This window comes from Budorcas taxicolor, chromosome 17 (assembly GCF_023091745.1).
Source record: "Budorcas taxicolor isolate Tak-1 chromosome 17, Takin1.1, whole genome shotgun sequence".
NCBI classification, from domain to species: Eukaryota; Metazoa; Chordata; class Mammalia; order Artiodactyla; family Bovidae; genus Budorcas; species Budorcas taxicolor.
The window spans coordinates 66,541,060-66,559,311 of record NC_068926.1 but is presented as its reverse complement, the minus strand read 5'-3'; positions in this window follow the sequence as shown (position 1 = coordinate 66,559,311).

Here is an 18,252-nt window from a genome sequence, read left to right as displayed (position 1 = left end):
AAAGATCCCCTGGAGGTGGGCATGGCAGCCCACTCCAGTATTCTTGCCTGGAAAATTCCATGGACAGAGAAGCCTGGCGGGCTACAGTCCTTGCCTGGAGAATCCCACGGACAGAGGAGTCTCACAGGCTGCAGTCCATAGGTCACAGAAGTGAAGCGAAAGTCACTCAGTTGTGTCCGACTCTGAAACACTGTATAGTCCATGGAATTCTCCAGCCAGAATACTGGAGTGGGTAGCTTTCCCTTCTCCAGGGGATCTTCTCAACCCAGGGATCAAACTCAGGTCTCCTGCATTGCAGGTGGATTCTTCACCAGTTGAGCCTCAAGGGAAGCCCATAGGTCACAGAGTCAGACACAGCTGAAGTGACTTAGCATGCAAGTGCTTAGGTCTTTGCTAGACGCAGGCAGGGCGCAGACTACAGTCCCTACTATGTACTTTCCACTGTGCTAAGATGACGAAAAGGTGCTGGGAAATGAGGAGGGTCTCAGAACTCATGCTAGAGGGGCAGGCATTTGAGCCTAGCTCTGGAAATCCAACTTGGACATACAGAAAATAAGGGCTGGAGAAACTGGATAAGGGGGAAATGGATACTCTCTGAGCAATAACTGAGTACCAGGCAGGCCGCTTGTTCCCAGAGGTAGAAGCTCCACCAGCCTGTATCTCTGAATGAGGGAGATAGGAGCAGAGCCCCCACCAGCCTGAGACAGACAAGGGGCATGAATAAGAAATCAACTTGTGCCCCTGCTTTGTGCCACTAAGATGTGCATCACCGTAATTAAGATGGAGGGGCTGGAGCCTATCCCGGACCCTTTCTTGACTGTTACACCAACAGTCTAAACCAAAATCCTAAGTCTGGCTCTCATTGGCTAGATTGGGTCATGAGTCCCAGCGCTGAGCCAATCACTGAAAGCAGAGGGTAGGGTGCGGTTGGAAATTTCTCGGCAGTCCGATGGTTAGGACTCCCAGCTTCCCCTGCAGAGCGCACGAGTTCCACGCGTGGTCGGAGAACTAAGATCCCACATGCCACGGTGGAGCAGCCAAAAAAATCAAAATAGGAGGGGGCTGTTACCAGGAAAAGGAAAAGATGCTAATAAGGCAAAACCACGACTGTCCACCTCAAGGGCCTCGTTGGAGGTGAAAAGAGTCCCCCCACTCCTTGTTAGGTAAAGACCTTACAAGGCCCTACAATTTGCCTGGAAGAAGATGCTACTGAGTTCCACTGGGCGATTTGGTTTCCCCCCTAGGTCTCAGCAAGTCCTTCAATTTCTGAGCGACCTGCGGGGCAGGTGGCTGATTTTCTCCTACGAAAGTATAGGGCACTGGCCTGGGGTAGGGGTGTGTTGGGGGAGAAGGGATAGTTAACCAGCTCCCAGCTCCCAGCTGCCCAGGAAGATAGAGGGGGCTGGGCCTGCTCAGAGCAGCCAGTGAAAGCTAGTGCAAGCGTCTGTCTCCATACCCAGGTCCTTCCCCATCAGATCCCCCCTTAAGAAACATACATGGCTCCTCACTGATTAAAATCAGTGCAAACAAGACACGACACTTAATTGTCCCAAGACCCTCATAAGCAGGTGTGAAAGGGCTACCTCATTATAAAACAAGCAACGGACACTCAGAAAAGCATGACCTACCTGAGGTCAGTCTTTATCCATTCAACACATCTTTCTAAAAAATAATAACTTGACAGTACAAAAAAGATAAGAAATAAAAGAGGAAATTGCCCTTTACTTGTCACACTCATTCTAGTCTCCAAAGGAAGCACCACTGACTGTTTGCTGACCATCCACCCCGATGTCCTTCTATGCTCATCTAATATATTTGAGTGTTTGTCATGGGCCAAGAATGTGCAAGGGCGTTACAGGTGACTGTCAGAAAGATGGGTTCTCTAGTGTCCACGGCCCCCGTCCAGCAGGACGAAGTTTCAGAAGAGACCTCCAGCCCCTTGTTGCTGTTCTTCAGTCACCAAGTCCTGTCCGACTCTCTGTGACCCCATGGACCGCAGCGGGCCACGCTTCCCTGTCCCTCACCATCCCGCAGAGTTTGCCCAAGTTTGAGTCCACTGGATCGGTGGTGCCATCCAACCATTGCATCCTCTGTCGGCCCTTCACGCCTTAAGAATAAGGGGGTAGAGTCTCTCAGGGAGCAGTGAGGGGCCTGGGACCCTTTGATGCAGTGTTTCGATGCTTGCAGCTGGACACACCTGTCCTTGAGCAACAAAATACAGACAAACTAATAGGACTAAAAATAATTGTGTGCAGGCATGGTTGGGGCAGATTATGGGCCCAGAAGATGCAGAGAGAACAAAACACCCACCTGCCACTTTTGAAGTGCCTGGAGAAAAAAAATGGGGTGTCGGGAGCAAAAGCAGGGTACTACGCATGCCCTCTGCACTCAACACCACCAGTTCAGCTCAGTTCAGTCGCTCAGCCGTGTCCGACTCTTTGCAACCCCATGGACTGCAGCACGCCAGGGCCTCCCTGTCCATCACCAACTCCCGGAGTTCACTCAAAGTCATGTCCATTGAGTCGGTGATGCCATCCAACCATCTCATCCTCTATCGTCCCCTTCTCCTCCTGCCCTCAATCTTTCCCAGCATTAGGGTTTTTTCAAATGAATCAGTTCTTCACATCAGGTGGTCAAAGTATTGGAGTTTCAGCTTCAACATCAGTCCTTCCAATGAACACCCAGGACTGATCTCCTTTAGAATGGACTGATTGGATCTCCTTGCAGTCCAAGGGTCTCTCGAGAGTCTTCTCCAACACCACAGTTCAAAAGCATCAATTCATCGGCACTCAGCTTTCTTTATAGTCCAACTCTCACATCCGTACATGACCACTGGAAAAACCGTAGCTCAACAGCACCAGAGGGGTAGGCAAACCACCCAGTCAGCCCTCTGGCCCCACCCCTGGGTGCACCCCTGCCCTCACCCCACATAAGGAGCAAGTTCCCCTCCTTCACCCTCAGGGAACCAGCGAGCAAGGGAAACTGTTACTTGTTCTCAATTCCCCCTGCTGTCTCAGGGATCCCAGTAAAACCTTGCCTTAAAAAAAAAAAAAAAGAAAGAAAGAAAGAAAGATGGGTTCTTAGCGGTGTACAAGTTGCCATATAAATCCATCTAGATTTTTTAAATCTTGAGTAGTAAGGATATAGGAGTGAGGGACTGGCAAGAAGTTGAAAACCACATTAGATTAGATCTCTTCCCAGCTCCAAGTTCCCCAACAATCCCTATTGACCCAGAAGAAACCAAATTCACTACTGCCCAGATGCCCTGCCTGTTCTTGCCCTTGGTCACCTCTCCAACCTCAACTGCACCGTCCATCACCATCCCCTATCTCCCCTCCAGCCGTCCCTCCTCATTTCTCAAACACCCCTGTCGCATCATGCCTCAGGACCTTTGCACCTGCTGCCTAGAATACCTTCCTCCACTTTCTGATGGGCTCATCTCTGTCCTCAAACATCCCCTTACCATAATTAAACCTGACTCCTTCCACCCAAAACACTCTGTGTCTCTTATTTTCTTTGTTTTTTGTTTTACTTTGGCCACCTCATTCGAAGAGTTGATTCATTGGAAAAGACCTTGATGTTGGGAGGGATTGGGGGCAGGAGGAGAAGGAGACGACAGAGGATGAGATGGCTGGATGGCATCACTGACTCAATGGACGTGAATCTAAGTGAACTCCAGGAGTTGGTGATGGACAGGGAGGCCTGGCATGCTGCGATTCATGGGGTCGCAAAGAGTCGGACACGACTGAAAAACTGAGCTGAACTGAACTGAACTGAACCCTCCAACATACTATAAAAATCTTAATTATCTTATCTCCCCCATCATTAACTAAACTGTAGCTTTAGGGAAGTTGGGAACATGTTTTGTCCATGGCTGAATCCCCAGGGCCTTTGGGCAATGCCTGGCACACAGTGGGTGCTTCATAAAAATTTATTGAATAGCTACATTCCTGGTGGCTTAAACAGTAAAGAATCTGCCTGCAATGAAGGAGACCCAGGTTCAATCCCTGGGTCAGGAAGATCCCCTGGAGAAGGGAATGGCTAGCCACTTCAGTATTCTTGTCTGGGAAATTCCATGGGCAGAGGAGCCTGGCGGGCTATGGTCCATGGAGTCGCAAAGAGTCCGACACGACTGAGTGACTAACACTTTCACTTTTCACTTTCTTTACATTTATGAAAGGAGGCCACAGGTCAATGGGCAACATGTCTCAGACATGGCTGAAATTTTTTTTAGAACATTTGAGCCTCAAAATTTTTTGAGCCAGCACTCTGAGCCATGAAATCTTATAGGATGGCATGTATGGAAGGATGAAGGGCTGAAGTGGGGAGGGGGGAGCTTTCTCCCCCAAAGCCCTGTCCTACAGACTTCCCTTCTCAACTGAGACAGGGGTTGTGCAGTGAGGCCCCAAATTAAGACCTCAAATCAGAATCCCAAGCCCTGGCTCTGGTGGCCTCTCGTCCCCTGGATCTACCAGGAATCAGGGTCCAAGAAACTCAGACACCAAAAGCAGAGGTCCTTCCTGGGAGCCAGCTCGCCGGGGCGGCTAAGTTTCAATGCCATTGCTGCTGCCGCTGCGGGTTCTCTTCCCTAGGCATGATTTATGCTTCTGGCTGAACCTTCTTTTTTTCTCTCTCTCCCTCTCTACTTTTTTGGATTCTTCTCTGGAAATTTTTTTTCTCCTTGGCCTTTTCCTGGGTCAGTGCAGCCCTGATATTTGATTTACTGTTAACAGTATTGACTGCATAGGATTGAGCCAAGAAATGGAAGAAATTGCTTTTTCTTTTTTTTTTTTCTATCTGCTGGTTGACAACTTAGTCTCAGCCCTGGGTTGGCCAAGCTTTGCGAATGCACTTAACATGGCGAAGGGAGCGGGCTTTTGCGCCTCTGTAGCTAGAAGGTGGACAGACGCTGGGAAGGAAGTGAGCAAAAGGGGCTGCCAGCTAAAGGGGGTCCCGCATCTGCCTCCCATCCAGGTTTTCCCTCCCACATAAGATAAAGGCTTTGAGAGGAGGTGCTTCAGAGTCAGCCAGTCTTGGATTGAAGCTGTGTGGGCTTCCCTGGTGACTCAGTGGGTAAAGAATCTGCCTGCCAGGGCAGGAGGACGCAGGGCTGATCCCTGGATTAGAAAGATCCCCTGGAGAAGGGAATAGCAACTCACTCCAGTGTTCTTGCAAGATAACCCTATGGACAGAGGAGCCTGGTGGGCTACAGTCAATGGGGTCACAAAGAGTCGGACATGGACTGAGCGATTAAACAGCAGCAGCAGCAGCAGCAGACCTTGGGGGAGTCACTTAACCTCTCTGAGCCTCTGTTTCCACGTTCATAAGTTTGAGGTAATAATACCCTCCTCACGGGTAAACTGTAAAGTAATCAAGCATGAGAAATCCTTTGAACTGAGGCCTGTCACCATAAGAGCACAATTTCTTGTACCTGCCATGATCACCACCATCGTCGTCACAATCACGAATATTATGGTGTAATTTCTCTTCTCTCCAAATACAGAAACAGACACTCTCTCCCATGAAAACGATGCAGGGAAGACTGGAGGTGTCTTTATATTTACTTATATATGCAGGGGTATTTTGGCCATGCCACAAGCATGTGGGGATCTTACTTCCCTGACCGGGGATTGAACCTGTAGCCCCTGCAGTGGAAAACATGGAGTTTTTACCACTGGACTGCCAGGGAAGCCCCTGATATTCCTCTACTGTGGTTGTCCCATGGTTACAAACTTTGTTAAGGGCTATGAAGGAAAAAAGAGGAGGCTGTGAGAGGAGGGCATTGCTTGGTCTGAACCAGAAGGATGCTCTTAGAAGGAACTTCCATGATCAGCTGGTTCCTAGTAAATGAAGAAGAAAGCCCACTTGAACAATGGCAGGTAGTTTTTGCCTCTTAACATCCAGTCATCAGAGAGTATCACTCTATCACGGCCACAGAGATCTGTGGCAGGGCACTGGTCCAGCTCGTACCAGCCCAGGAGAGCTAATGGCTAAATTTTCAGGAATTTGTGAGCCAGTTGTATACTGTGGCCATGATTAATGATTAAATTATATGGAAATATATGTCCCAAACTGTATTTTTTAGGTTCACTTTTGTTTCCTTATACAAGATAATTTTAAAAGATCTTGGAAGACTGAAATATAACTTTTTTGTTCATTCATAGTCTCTTCATGGCAATTTTAAATAAGTTTTTTAAATAAAATGTGTTTGGATCAACTCCCAAAATAATTAAATTATATAAGCTTACAATTAAGTAAATGACATTTAAAATTACTTAAAACTCATCATTCCTAATTGTTTGACCACTTTTCTTTTATTAGCTATGCTTTTGAAGTAATTTGCACCCATTACATCTATCTGATGGACATATACATAATAATATCTGTGCACCTCCTCAACTTCACTTTCAGTGACATCAGGTTGGTAGCTTGAAATCAGCCCCAAAGAAAATATTTACAGACAGTCGTAAATGCTCCAAGCCAGGGTTTAATTTACTATTGTTTTGTTGATTCTCGAAAAAGTGATGTGAAAAATGTTAATAACACAGATTAAACTTAAAGATATGCTATGTTCATAGTCATTCTATTGTAGAAGCACAAACAATTGAGGAACTCTTCTTCCAGTATTTGAAAACCATGATTCAATTCAGAAAGAAGTTGCCCACGTCACTGACAAACAAGTGAAGTCCAAACCAAATGCTTTTGTTGCTTTATTTGGTCTTACTCATTAATGTAAACAAAAATATTCACCAAGATTCATGTCAGAACCACACTTGTTAAATGTTAAACATGTACCAGCACACCACTGAGTCATTCTAGTGCCTTCCTAGTTAAAAATCAACAGCTATGGCTATAGTGAATTTTTTTTGATTATTTCTGGACATGGAAATGCATTTCAGGAAAGGTGGTTTGTCACTTCAAATTAGTGAGCCATTCAGGTGGTCTGTGAGGATACTGGGACAGTGTATCTGAAATTGGGGATGATCCAGAAAATTCTCAGAATCACCATTCTTAGAATAATAGTTTGACAGCATCACCTTGTTGATAAAAGGATAAGTTGATTCCAGCGCTGCCACTATGATGCATAAACGTAGGCAACTCTGTGAGTCCCAGAGTCCCCCTCCACTATAAAATTAGGATAAGATAGTTCCATTGACTACATCCCAGATAGGTAAGGGGATCAGGTGTGCCATGAATGAGTTGGGAGTCATTTGAATGTAAATGATAAACATCTAATTTAAGCTAGCTTAGCAGAGAAAGGGGAGATTCAGTGGTTCTCAACAGATACTGGGGCATGTTAGAAGTAAAAGCTCTCATTTCTCCCTTTTTCTTCATTTTATGATGGAGGCTTCACTCTCCACACACACCTTCTACCTTCTCTATGTGGCTGGGACTGGCTGGACAAAATTAAGTTGGGGGAGAAACTTCCTCCAACCAGGTCCATAGACCAATCCCATGGAAGGACTCTGATTGGCCCTACTTAGGTCACATGCTTGCCTCTTGCACCAATCACTGTCACCAGAGGGATCGAATGCTGTGATTGGTCAGGCCTGGATCATGGGACCACTTCTGCAGCCAGGGTGGGCAGAATATGTTTCCAGAAGAAGGGCACTGGGAAAGCTTGCTGCTGCTGCTGCTGCTGCTGCTGCTGCTGCTAAGTCGCTTCAGTCGTGGCCGACTGTGTGCGACCCCATAGATGGCAGCCCACCAGGCTCCCCCATCCCTGGGATTCTCCAGGCAAGAAAATTGGAGTGGGTTGCCATTTCCTTCTCCAGTGTATGAAAGTGAAAAGTGAAAGTGAAGTCACTCAGTTGTGTCCGACTCTTGGCGACCCCATGGACTGCAGCCTACCAGGCTCCTCCGTCCATGGGATTTTCTGTCCATGGGATTTTCCAGGCAAGGGTACTGGAGTGGGGTGCCATTGCCTTCTCTGGGAAAGCTTTCTAGGCAGATACAATTCATCAGTCCTCTCTAGGAGGCAAATGTGTGCTGGAAAGATTAAAGCAACAAGCATGAAGGATGAGAATAATTATTCTCAAAATAAAGGGACAAGGTTGTCTATATCTTGCACATGGACTTAATTCATTTAACAAACCATCTTTTCACAGTGTAAAATTGATCTTGTAGCTCCAAGCCGAAAACCCTGCAAGGACCTCATGATCCGAGTCGTTGCCCACATTTTGGGGCTCATTTTGGACCCCTCCTCATTTCTCGCAGTGCCCCAGCCCCACTGGGCTTCTGTTTCACAGTGTGTCTCTTTCCTCCCTTCCTCCCTCAAGATCTTTTGCATGTATTTCCTCTGCCTCGAATGTTCCTCCCCTAATTCCTTAACCCCAATCCATCTTTCTAATCTATTTTCCCCATAAGTGCCATAGACAATAGAGACTTATTTGTCTTGCTCCCGGGAACATCCCCATGGCTGAGCACACCACAAGGCACAAAGCAGACAGCCAACACATACTTCTGAAAAGTATAAATAAATATTTATTACTCCAAGAGGAAAGGAATCACAAGTTCCCGGCCTTTACACACAGATTCATTCTTCGTTTCATTCTGGCAATACTATATCATGTAACAGTGAAGCAAGAAAGCCTTCTTGCTTTCAAGGAGATCCTGGTTTGATGGAGGCGATGTCAGAGAGTCGCACACAGAACTGACACAAAGTGAGTGTGGGGGCCGGAGATGCTCAGAGAGCAGAGATCACGATTCAGAAAGATGGCAAGCACTTCCTGGAGAAGGTGCAGCCCAAGATAAGTGACGGATAGAAATCAGGGGAGAGAAGAAGGCAGTGTTCAGGGGGCGGTACTGGGGTGGGCAGGAGATCATTGCAGGCAGAGGGAAGAGTAATGCAAAGAGCTGGGGGCACTACTTGCCGTCAGAAAGGGACAGAGAGCGTGCATATTACTGGGGGCAGAGGGAGTATTTGTAAGGACTCAGGAGGCTGATTCTGGAGAGAATGAGGCACAAGGCCTAAAGAGCTTGGACTTGACCCACCTGGGGCCATGAGACCCCACTGAAATATCTCAAGCATCAGCATGGACTCAGCTACATGGTGTATCACAAAGAAATCTTCACCTGGCCCACCCCCTAGGGGACACAAGCTAAGATTAATGTCAGTTTAAGGGTTTTAATTTAGACAAATTCATGACTCCATAGGAGGGACTTGCGGGCACGTCTGGCCATGTCCCCCCGCCCCACCCTTTTAAGGTTGAGGTTATTAATATAACCTCTGATTTTTAGAATCTTCACATTCCAGAAGCATAGATGCATAAATAAGAGACCCTGGCTCTTAGACCTGGGGGAAACGGAGGCATGGCACCTCGGTCTTGCAGAGAACAGGAGGCTACCAGGTGGAACCCTGTAACCACAGCATCGCAGAGACCTGGAGTCACAGAATGACAAACCAGTAACATTCCTCTTCCCAGGTGGCGCCAGTGGTAAGGAACCCACCTGCCAACGCAGGAGACATGAGTCACAGCTTCCATCCCTGCTCTGGGAAGATCCCCTGGAGGAGGGCACGGCAACCCACTCCAGTATTCTTGCCTGGAGAACCCCATGGACAGGGGAGCCTGGAGGGCTACAGTCCATGGGGTCACAAAGAGTCGGATACGACTGAAGCGACTGAGCATACACACAGCCCATCGCTCCTCGCCAGCACAGGGGATTCGGTGGGGCCGGGTCGCCCGAGCCCTATGAAGTGACACAGGAAGCCTCTCGGGAAGGTGGCCTTGGCCTCCCTAAAGCTCCTTCATGCAGGGTCCCAGGTCACCCTCCCAGGGCTGCCTCCTAGGACGCCCCCACCCTACACCCTCTCTGTTGTATTCCTGTGGCTGCTCCCTGCCCCCCACCCTTCTGACCTCTGACCCACTCCTTCCTGCCCAGAGTCTGAATATTTTCTTAGCTAGCATCAGTCCTTAAAGATAAATGCTGTTTTATTTCTCTCCCCGACACTCTGTCGCCCCTCCTCCCAAGGTGCCAGAGTTCAACTCAATTTTCTCAGATTAAATAAAATTTCAAAGTGTCAGTCTCCAGCAAACGACGAGTTGGAAGGTGGTTGATTTTCCTAACCCGATCGCCAGTCCAATTACAATTTTTAATCTATATGTAGATAATGGTGAACAAAACCCCATAGAAATGTCAAGAGTGAGGAGGTTATTAGCTTAGTTTTAATTACTGTCCATCATTCTTAGCAACTGGAGAGACCCGGCAAATTAGGGGAAGGCGGCATTCCTCCAGAAGAGTTCAGCCAGGCCTCTGGGCTACGAGTCCACGAAAGCACCCCCAAGGAGACAGTTCAGGGTGCAAGCAGAGCACACCCTCCCACCCAGCCCCGACAAGAGTTCCTGGCCAGAGAGGCCTGCGGACCTGAACTTGGGCGGAATCAGTCACACCAGCTGATTCGATGTGACTGCGGACCTCCCTTCTCCAGCATCCCTCTGGGCGGCTGGCCTCTCCTCCACTCCTCCACCCACTTTGTGTCTAAAACATCCCTCGAGGTTCTTCTTTTGTCTTGACGAGAAGAGTAATTCATGCTCATTGTAGGAAGATGTTTGGAAAATGGGGAAAGATGAAATGGAGGAAAGAAGAAAACACTTACCCTAATCTTACCACCTAAAACAACCGTTAATATTTGAGGTTATTCCCAGTCTTGTGAATATGTGTGTATACATATATTCATACATATGTATGTACACACATATAAATAAGATAAAATGTAAAAATTAATACAAATACTCCTATATAATATATAAATATTAAATTTATGCAAAAATATATAAATACAATATATTAATTTAAAATATATATTATTATAGATATAATTAAATTACAACATATAGTGTTAGGGTTATATGCATACACACAAATTCGATTATACTGCATGCGGCTTTTTCTGTCTTTATCATAAACAGTTTCTCATATTGTGAATGTTTTGCAAACATCATTTTAGTAGCTGCAGAAAAGGCTATAGCCTGGATATATATTTCACTAAACCACCCTCAGGGCCTCCTCGGTGGCTCAGTGGTAACGAATCTGCCTGCAGTGAGGAAGACTCAGAGGATGATGGCTTGATCCCTGGGTTTGAAGATCCCCTAGAGGAGGAAATGGCAACCCCCTTCAGTATTCTTGGTCCCAAAGAGTAGGATGCAACTGAGCATACTCGCAATCCACCTTTTATTTTGGCATGTGCAAAGCCAATGCATATTTTTTAATGTTTATATCACTTATTAATTTGGCCGCACTGGGTCTTAGCTGTGGCATGGGAACTCCTAGTTGTGGCACGTGGGATCTAGTTCCCCAACCAGGAATCGAACATGGGCGCCCTGTATTGGGAGTACGGAGTCTTAGTCACTGGACTGAAAGGGAAGCCCCCAAAGCATATTTTAATAGAGATGTGACAGTACGTTGTGTTTACTGTTGCACCCTGATTTTTTCACTTACTGAACAGTTTTTTTGTGTGTTATTATAAATTCTGTGACTATCATTTTAATAAATCACTCAGCCTCTAACAAGTATTTTTGAGGGTCTCATCTGTGCCAAGCACTGTGCTAAGTGGTAGAGATACAAAAATTAGAATCCAATAAACATTAAAGTCTTTGAGGGTCCTGATCTGATAAACCACATCTTTCATTAAATTGAATATATATGTATATACATTATTACGTATTCATTATATGCTAATCGAATTAGTCCTGCTGTTATTGGAGATTTGGGTGGATTAATGTTTCTCACAATTGCACAGAACAGTGCCTTGAATGTTTTTGTATATAAACTATTATCACTATATTGATTTTTTTCTTTCTTATATATGCCCCAGAATGCAATGAATGGGTCTAAGGTATTAATATTTTTTAAATTTTTAATGAGAAATCTGGTTTCTACTTAAATGAAGTTTTAGGAATGAAACTGATTTGTGACCTAGAGCAAATACCAAGAAAAAGAAAGAAAGTAAGTCACACAAAATTAGACCCCCAGGGGGCTCTATTTTAATTAATTAGAAACAGTGCTATTTTTAATATCTCAAAGGCTGTCAGAAGGATGTAATGAAAGAATAACAATGTCTTATTCATGGAGAGAGACAGGAGTTTTTAAAAGTGCTCACCCTCATCCTTTTAGTCATGGAACAGTTTCGGAAACTATAAAATAGCGTTTTTCCATGAAGTAGGATAAGTGCAACGAGCTGTTGGCCACGTGATTTTAGGTGGCAGAGACATGAACCTATTTTTAGTTTTTCATCCTTTTGTGTTTAAGTTTTCGTGTGTTAGGGGAAAAAAATGCCAGTGGAATATCAAACCCACACTCTCGCAAGACTGGTTTAGAATAGACTGGCGAAGGAGTGAGAGAAGGGTTAAGCTGCAGTTTGAAGAGAAGCACGTTGGTCGCATGAATGTGGCGACCAGCGGGTGCCTGGGAGGGTCACGGAAGGTGCCGTGTGTATCAGCGTGACCTAGGACGACGATGACAAGAGACTATCAACAGGGCCAAGCTGATGGGACCAGAAAGCCCCAGATGTCAGGGAACTTGCTATTAATATTCATCGAGCTTTCCCATATGGCAAAGCTGTGATGGCCAAATTTGGGGGTTTTCTTCACTAGAGAGATTAAAAATAATATTTCAGACTTCCTTGGCAGCACATTTTAACTGGCCTGGGGGCAGGGTGGCCTTCTAAACCACCAATGGCCAATGGCTGGACCCCTCCCATAGAGGTTCAGCATCCGTACCTCCGGGCAGCATGTGGGCATCGGTATTTATAAACCTTCCCCCGTGGGTCTGACATGCATCCTGGGATGAACACTCCTGGTCAGACGGCCTTCCTTCTGGGTGTTCATACATGGGGGCTGGCCACACCTCCCTCGTGATCACGCCCCTCTTTGGCATTCTAGAATTTCCCCCAGCCCTCTGCTCACAGGATAATGAGGCTAACAGCCAATCAAGCCTTAACGAGGATTGATTCGTTTATTAAGCTGCCATTAGGTGCCAGGTGCTTCCCACTCCAGAGCCCAGGAGACTCAAGGGCAAGCAGGATACAGCCCTGGAAAGGCTGGGGATGCAAGAGGAGAGAGAAAGAAGAGCGACTTCAGGCCTTGAGGGTGGACTTGAGGTCCAAGCCACAGGGGAATCTCAGCAGCAGAACAAATAAAAGACCCTGAAAAGACCCTAATTCTGGAAAAGATTGAAAGCGGAAAGAGAAGGGGATGACAGAGGATGAGATGGTTGGATGGCATCACCAACCCGATGGACATGAGTTTGAGCAAGCTCCAGGAGTTGCTGTTGGACAGGGAGGCCTGTCGTGCGGCAGTCATGGGGTCACAAAGAGTTGAACATGACCGAGTGACTGATCTGATCTGATTGAATGAGTCTGGGCCAACTCAAGTATAGATTATACACCTGGGTGGGAGTACCATCAGAACATGGACTACAAGGTTCTGGGTGGAGGATGTGCTGGAAGACAGGTGGGGCACGTGGCCGGCATTTTGCTCAGTGAGGGACAATAACCAGTAAATGCCAGAGCAGGCAGGAGTGAGTCATCCTTGGTTGTGGGGATAGAGATTGCACCTGATGCAATGATGTGTCTCCTCCTTTTCTCAGGATGCCTTTCTACATCCAACCCTCCAAAGGACATGAGTCACGCACACCGTTGTGGGATGAGTCGTCCTCGTCTCTTCCTGCTCTCCCTGCCCCTTGCACTGGACAAATGGATGGACTTGTGGGTGGCTCACCTTATTAATTCAAACACAGGTCAGCCGAGATCACCTCCTGTTGCCATCTATGGGCCAGCCCAGACAGTCCAAAATTCCATAACTCCAACATCATGCCCCGGAGGGGGGAAAAAATAAAAAATCAACAGCAACAACCACCTCCCAGGCCCTGAACCATCAGCCACTTTTCAAAGAAAGTCAAGACTCTGTCACATTTTTTTCTTCCCTCCCAAAATTAAAATGTGCCTCCAGTATAACTTGTTATCAAAAATAGAAGCATTTTATCTATCTTTATTGCAGAACAGAGATTACATGGAGACATTCAATTTGGAGTCAATTTAAATTTCAATTGTCTGTGAAATCTAAATCAATAGGGTATAGTTCAATGACGCTTTAATAAAACAGGACATAACAGAGAAATCATTAGGAATTACATATGATAAGAGATTGGAGCCAAGCCTCCGTAATGGCGGCAGGGACATTAGAAAATTACCCCCAAGCGTTCACAAGTAAACCAACTGCTCCCTTTCCCCATGAGACGCCTGAGAAAGCTTCATTTTGCCGTGAGCGCTGAGAATCCATCTTTGTCAGCCCAGTGATTGGGGGACAATTTACAGTGAGTGACAAAGGCAGGGGGTTTGTCTCACATGGAAGGTCCCCGTCACGTGTCTCCATCCGAACAGTGTGAACACGTGTTATGCCTTCTCTGAATTCTTGACCTTCCTCTCCTCATCACTGGCCTCCTCTCCTTGAGATTTGTCCCCCAAGGGGCCCCCAGGAGGGTCTGCCTTGGGATAGGAGGCTCAGAGGCAGGGAGAGGGGGCAGCTGGATACAGTGGATCAAAGCCCAAGCTTTGGAGAAAGACAATCCAGGAAGAAACTCCAGCTCCTCTCCTGGGCCTGGAGTAAGTGGTTTCACCCCCGCGAGCCTCCGCTTTCTCATCTTAAAAACAGAGATATGACTCTGCGCCTCACAGGCAGGAGCTTCATTCATTCAACACATATTTGTTGAAAGAGACTCAGACTTAGAGAACAAACTTAAGGTTGCTGGGGGAAAGGATAGTTACGGAGTTTGGGATGGACAGGTACACATCGCCGTGTTTAAAATGGATAGCCAACCAGGGACTGTACGGCACAAGGAACTCTGCTCCATGTCACGTGGCAGCCTGGAGGGGAGGCGGGGCATTGGGGAGAGGATGGGTCCAGGTATGTTTGGCTGAGTTCCTTCAATGTTCCCCTGAAACTATCACAACATTGTTAATCAGCCATGCGTGCGTGCTAAGTCGCTTCAGTCGTGTCTGACTCTTTACGACCCTATGGACTGTAGCTCACCAGGCTCCTCTGTCCATGGGATTCTCCAGGCAAGAACAGTGGAGTGGGTTGCCATGCCCTCCTCCAGGGGATCTTCCCGACCCAGGGATCAAACCCAAGTCTTCTAGGCCTCCTGCATTATCAGGCGGGTGCTTTACCACTAGTGCCACCTGGGAAGCCCCTAATTAGCTTTATCCTGATACGAATTAAAAAGTCCAAACAAAGAAATATTTGTTGACGGCCTACCGTGCGGGAGCAACAGGGCCAGAATGAGGGTGAGGCAAGCGAGGCCTTTTCTCTGAGTACAAAATTTAAGGGGACACCAAAACAGCCCTCAAGATAGTGTCTTTTTTTAATTAATTTATTTATTTCTGGCGGTGCTGAGTCTTCGTCACTGCGCCCAGGCTTTCTCTGGTTGGGGTGAGCAGGGCACTCTCTGCTCACGGTGCACAGGCTTCTTGCGGCGGTTTCTCTTGTCACAGAACACAGCCCCTGGAGCTCGGGCTCAGCTGTGGTACATGGGCGTAGCTGCCCCTCAGCATGTGGAATCTTCCAGGACCAGGGATTGAACCTGTGTCCTCTGCAATGGCAGGCAGAGTCTTAACCACTGGACCCCCAGGGAAGTCCTCAAAATAGCTTCTTGATGCAGTATTTTTTCAAATCCAGATGAACACCTCAAATCCATCATGAACAAAAATATCAAAACTGTGTACAGAGACAAGGCCACAAACAGTGCCACGCCCTGGTAGAGTTGGGGGTCGAAAAATATCAGCAACGGCACTGATCCTGTTTTTGTTTAAAAGTCTAAGACTTTGCTTCTTGTATTAATTTTGATTTTTTTTAATATGCATTAAAACACTGTTTATCTTGATGACTGAGATTGTATGCATCCACCACTCTTAAATTTTGCACCCCAGAGAGGACTTCCCTATTCGTCCCGTGGCTAAGACTCCAAGCTCCCAACGCAGGGGGCCTGAGTTTAATCCCTGGTTGGGGAACTAGATCCCACATGTCGCAACTAAAGATCCTATATGCCGAAACTAGGACTCCACACAGCCAAGGAAGTGCGTATGCTCAGTCACGTTCGACTCTTTGCGGCCCCATGGACTGTAGCCCGCCAGGCTCCTCTGTCCATGGGATTCTCCAGGCAAGAATACTGGAGTGAGTGGGTAGCCATTCCTTTCTCCAGGGGATCTTCCCAACCCAGGGATCAAACCTGGGTACCCTGCATTGCAGGCAGATTCTTTACTGTCTGAGCCACCAGGGAAGCCCATGAAATTAAAATAAATATGAAAAAAAATTAGCTTCACCCTAGTCCTGGCTCTGCATGTAAAGTATGTTAAGTATTAGGGAAAACAGCAGAAACCAGGCCCACACATTACCCCATGATTTAGCAAATGAGGCAAAGTAAACCAATAAATAGGGTAACTGTAAGTTACTGTAAGTCTAATGGTAGGAACATGGTGCTGAGAAAGGCAATAACCTGCTCACATCATGATCACTGACACCTTCTCCAAATTTCCAAGCTTGAAAAGCGCTTATCGTTCTTACCTGTAGAATCTTGCTGTGCATTAAAGGGTTAACTCAGCAGGTTTAGCATCTTCAACCCTGAACCATCCAAAGAAAGGACTACACTGGCTCTTGGGAGATTACCTGTAAGCCCTTGAGTCATTCTCACTACTAGAAGTGTCTTTGTATACTTGGGACCCTGAGCCACACCTGGCCAGATAATCTATGCTAATAATGTGATTTATGGGGGGCAGCCTTGAACCCTGCTATATCATTTGATTTTTGAAGGGGCTGGAGATCGAATAATTAAGGTCAGTTTGTAGGTGCTCCACGCCTATGTGACTGATGCCCAATAAAAATGCAGGACCCCAAGGATCCAGTGAGCCTCCCTGGGTGTGTCATTGCACACCACTGCTGGGAGGGTGAAGCTCTGTCCCCAAGACACCGCTGGGAGGAGACAACACCATGCTTGCTCCTGGTCTTTCCTGCACTCCGCTTTGCTATCAGATCTCCTGGGACCACCCCTAGGGCCGCCCCTCCCCGCAAACAACCCCAAAGGGAAAGCACCACCCCCACGCCCCTCCACCAAGAGCCTATATTTTCTTCCTCACTCAGTGCTAAGCTTGTTGAGATTTCTGAAATTTCCCAGGCCTAACAGAAGACCCTGAAGTTCATCTTGACACACCCACAACCCAGGTGATGAAACCAGCCAGGGCAGGGCGTTCATAGGGGTGAACGTTTACTGAGCGGTCTCACCCCATGCTATGAGCTGAGCCGCCACATAAGAGCCTCATTTCATTGGTTCCTCATGCAACCTGTGAGACAGGGCTGCTGTTGATCCCATGGTGCTGGAGGAACATTAGGCCCAAAGTGGTGGAGCCTCGCCCGCCTGTGGGGCCGCCCAGAGTCCCGCAGCTGCCAGTGGAAGAGCCGGAATCAAGCCCAGACTTGACTGACTTCAAAACAGGTAGTGAGTTCCCCGTTTCTGGAGGTATCCAAGAGTCTTCATAATCATATAGCAAGAAGGTAGTAGAGGGAATTCAAGAAAAGGGAGACTAAAATATCAGAGTCACACAAAGAGGCTCCCTCAACCAAAGTTTCTCAACGTCAGGGCCACTGACATTTTGGACTAGATAATTCTTTGGGGGGAGGGAGTTGCTGTCCTGGGCACGGGAGGATGTTGAGCAGCACCCCTGGCTTCTACCCCCTGGATGCCAGCAGCAAGCCCCTAGGTGTGGCAGCCAAAAATGTCTCCAATCAAAAGGGCAAATTCCTTTCGCTCCACCCGCATTCCCTCTCCAAACCCTTCTCCCCTGACTCTCTGCCCCAGAGGCTGACATAGTGTCAGCGTGTCCTCCAGGAAAACGGGGCGGAGTGTGGGGGCAACCTCTCCCCTGTTTGAGAAACTCTGCTCTGCAAGAATTTCTGGAAAAGTCAGTCGACATCCATGAAGACCAGCGCTGACAAGGCAGTGCAGTTTCACACCCAGGCAGCGCCATCGTGGGAGACAGCCCTGCACTGCTGCAGCCCTTATATCACGGCCAAGATGCTGTATATCTGCTGCCCCTGTCAGCATCCCAGAACGGCAGGAGGAATATCTGTGTGTGTGTAGAAAATACAGAGAGAGATGGGAGAGAGGGAGAAGGAGAGGGGAGAGAAAAAGAGGAAGGGAGAGGAGAAAGGAAGGAGGGAAGGAAAATGCCATGACCCAGAAACAACTGAATCCAGGCATTAT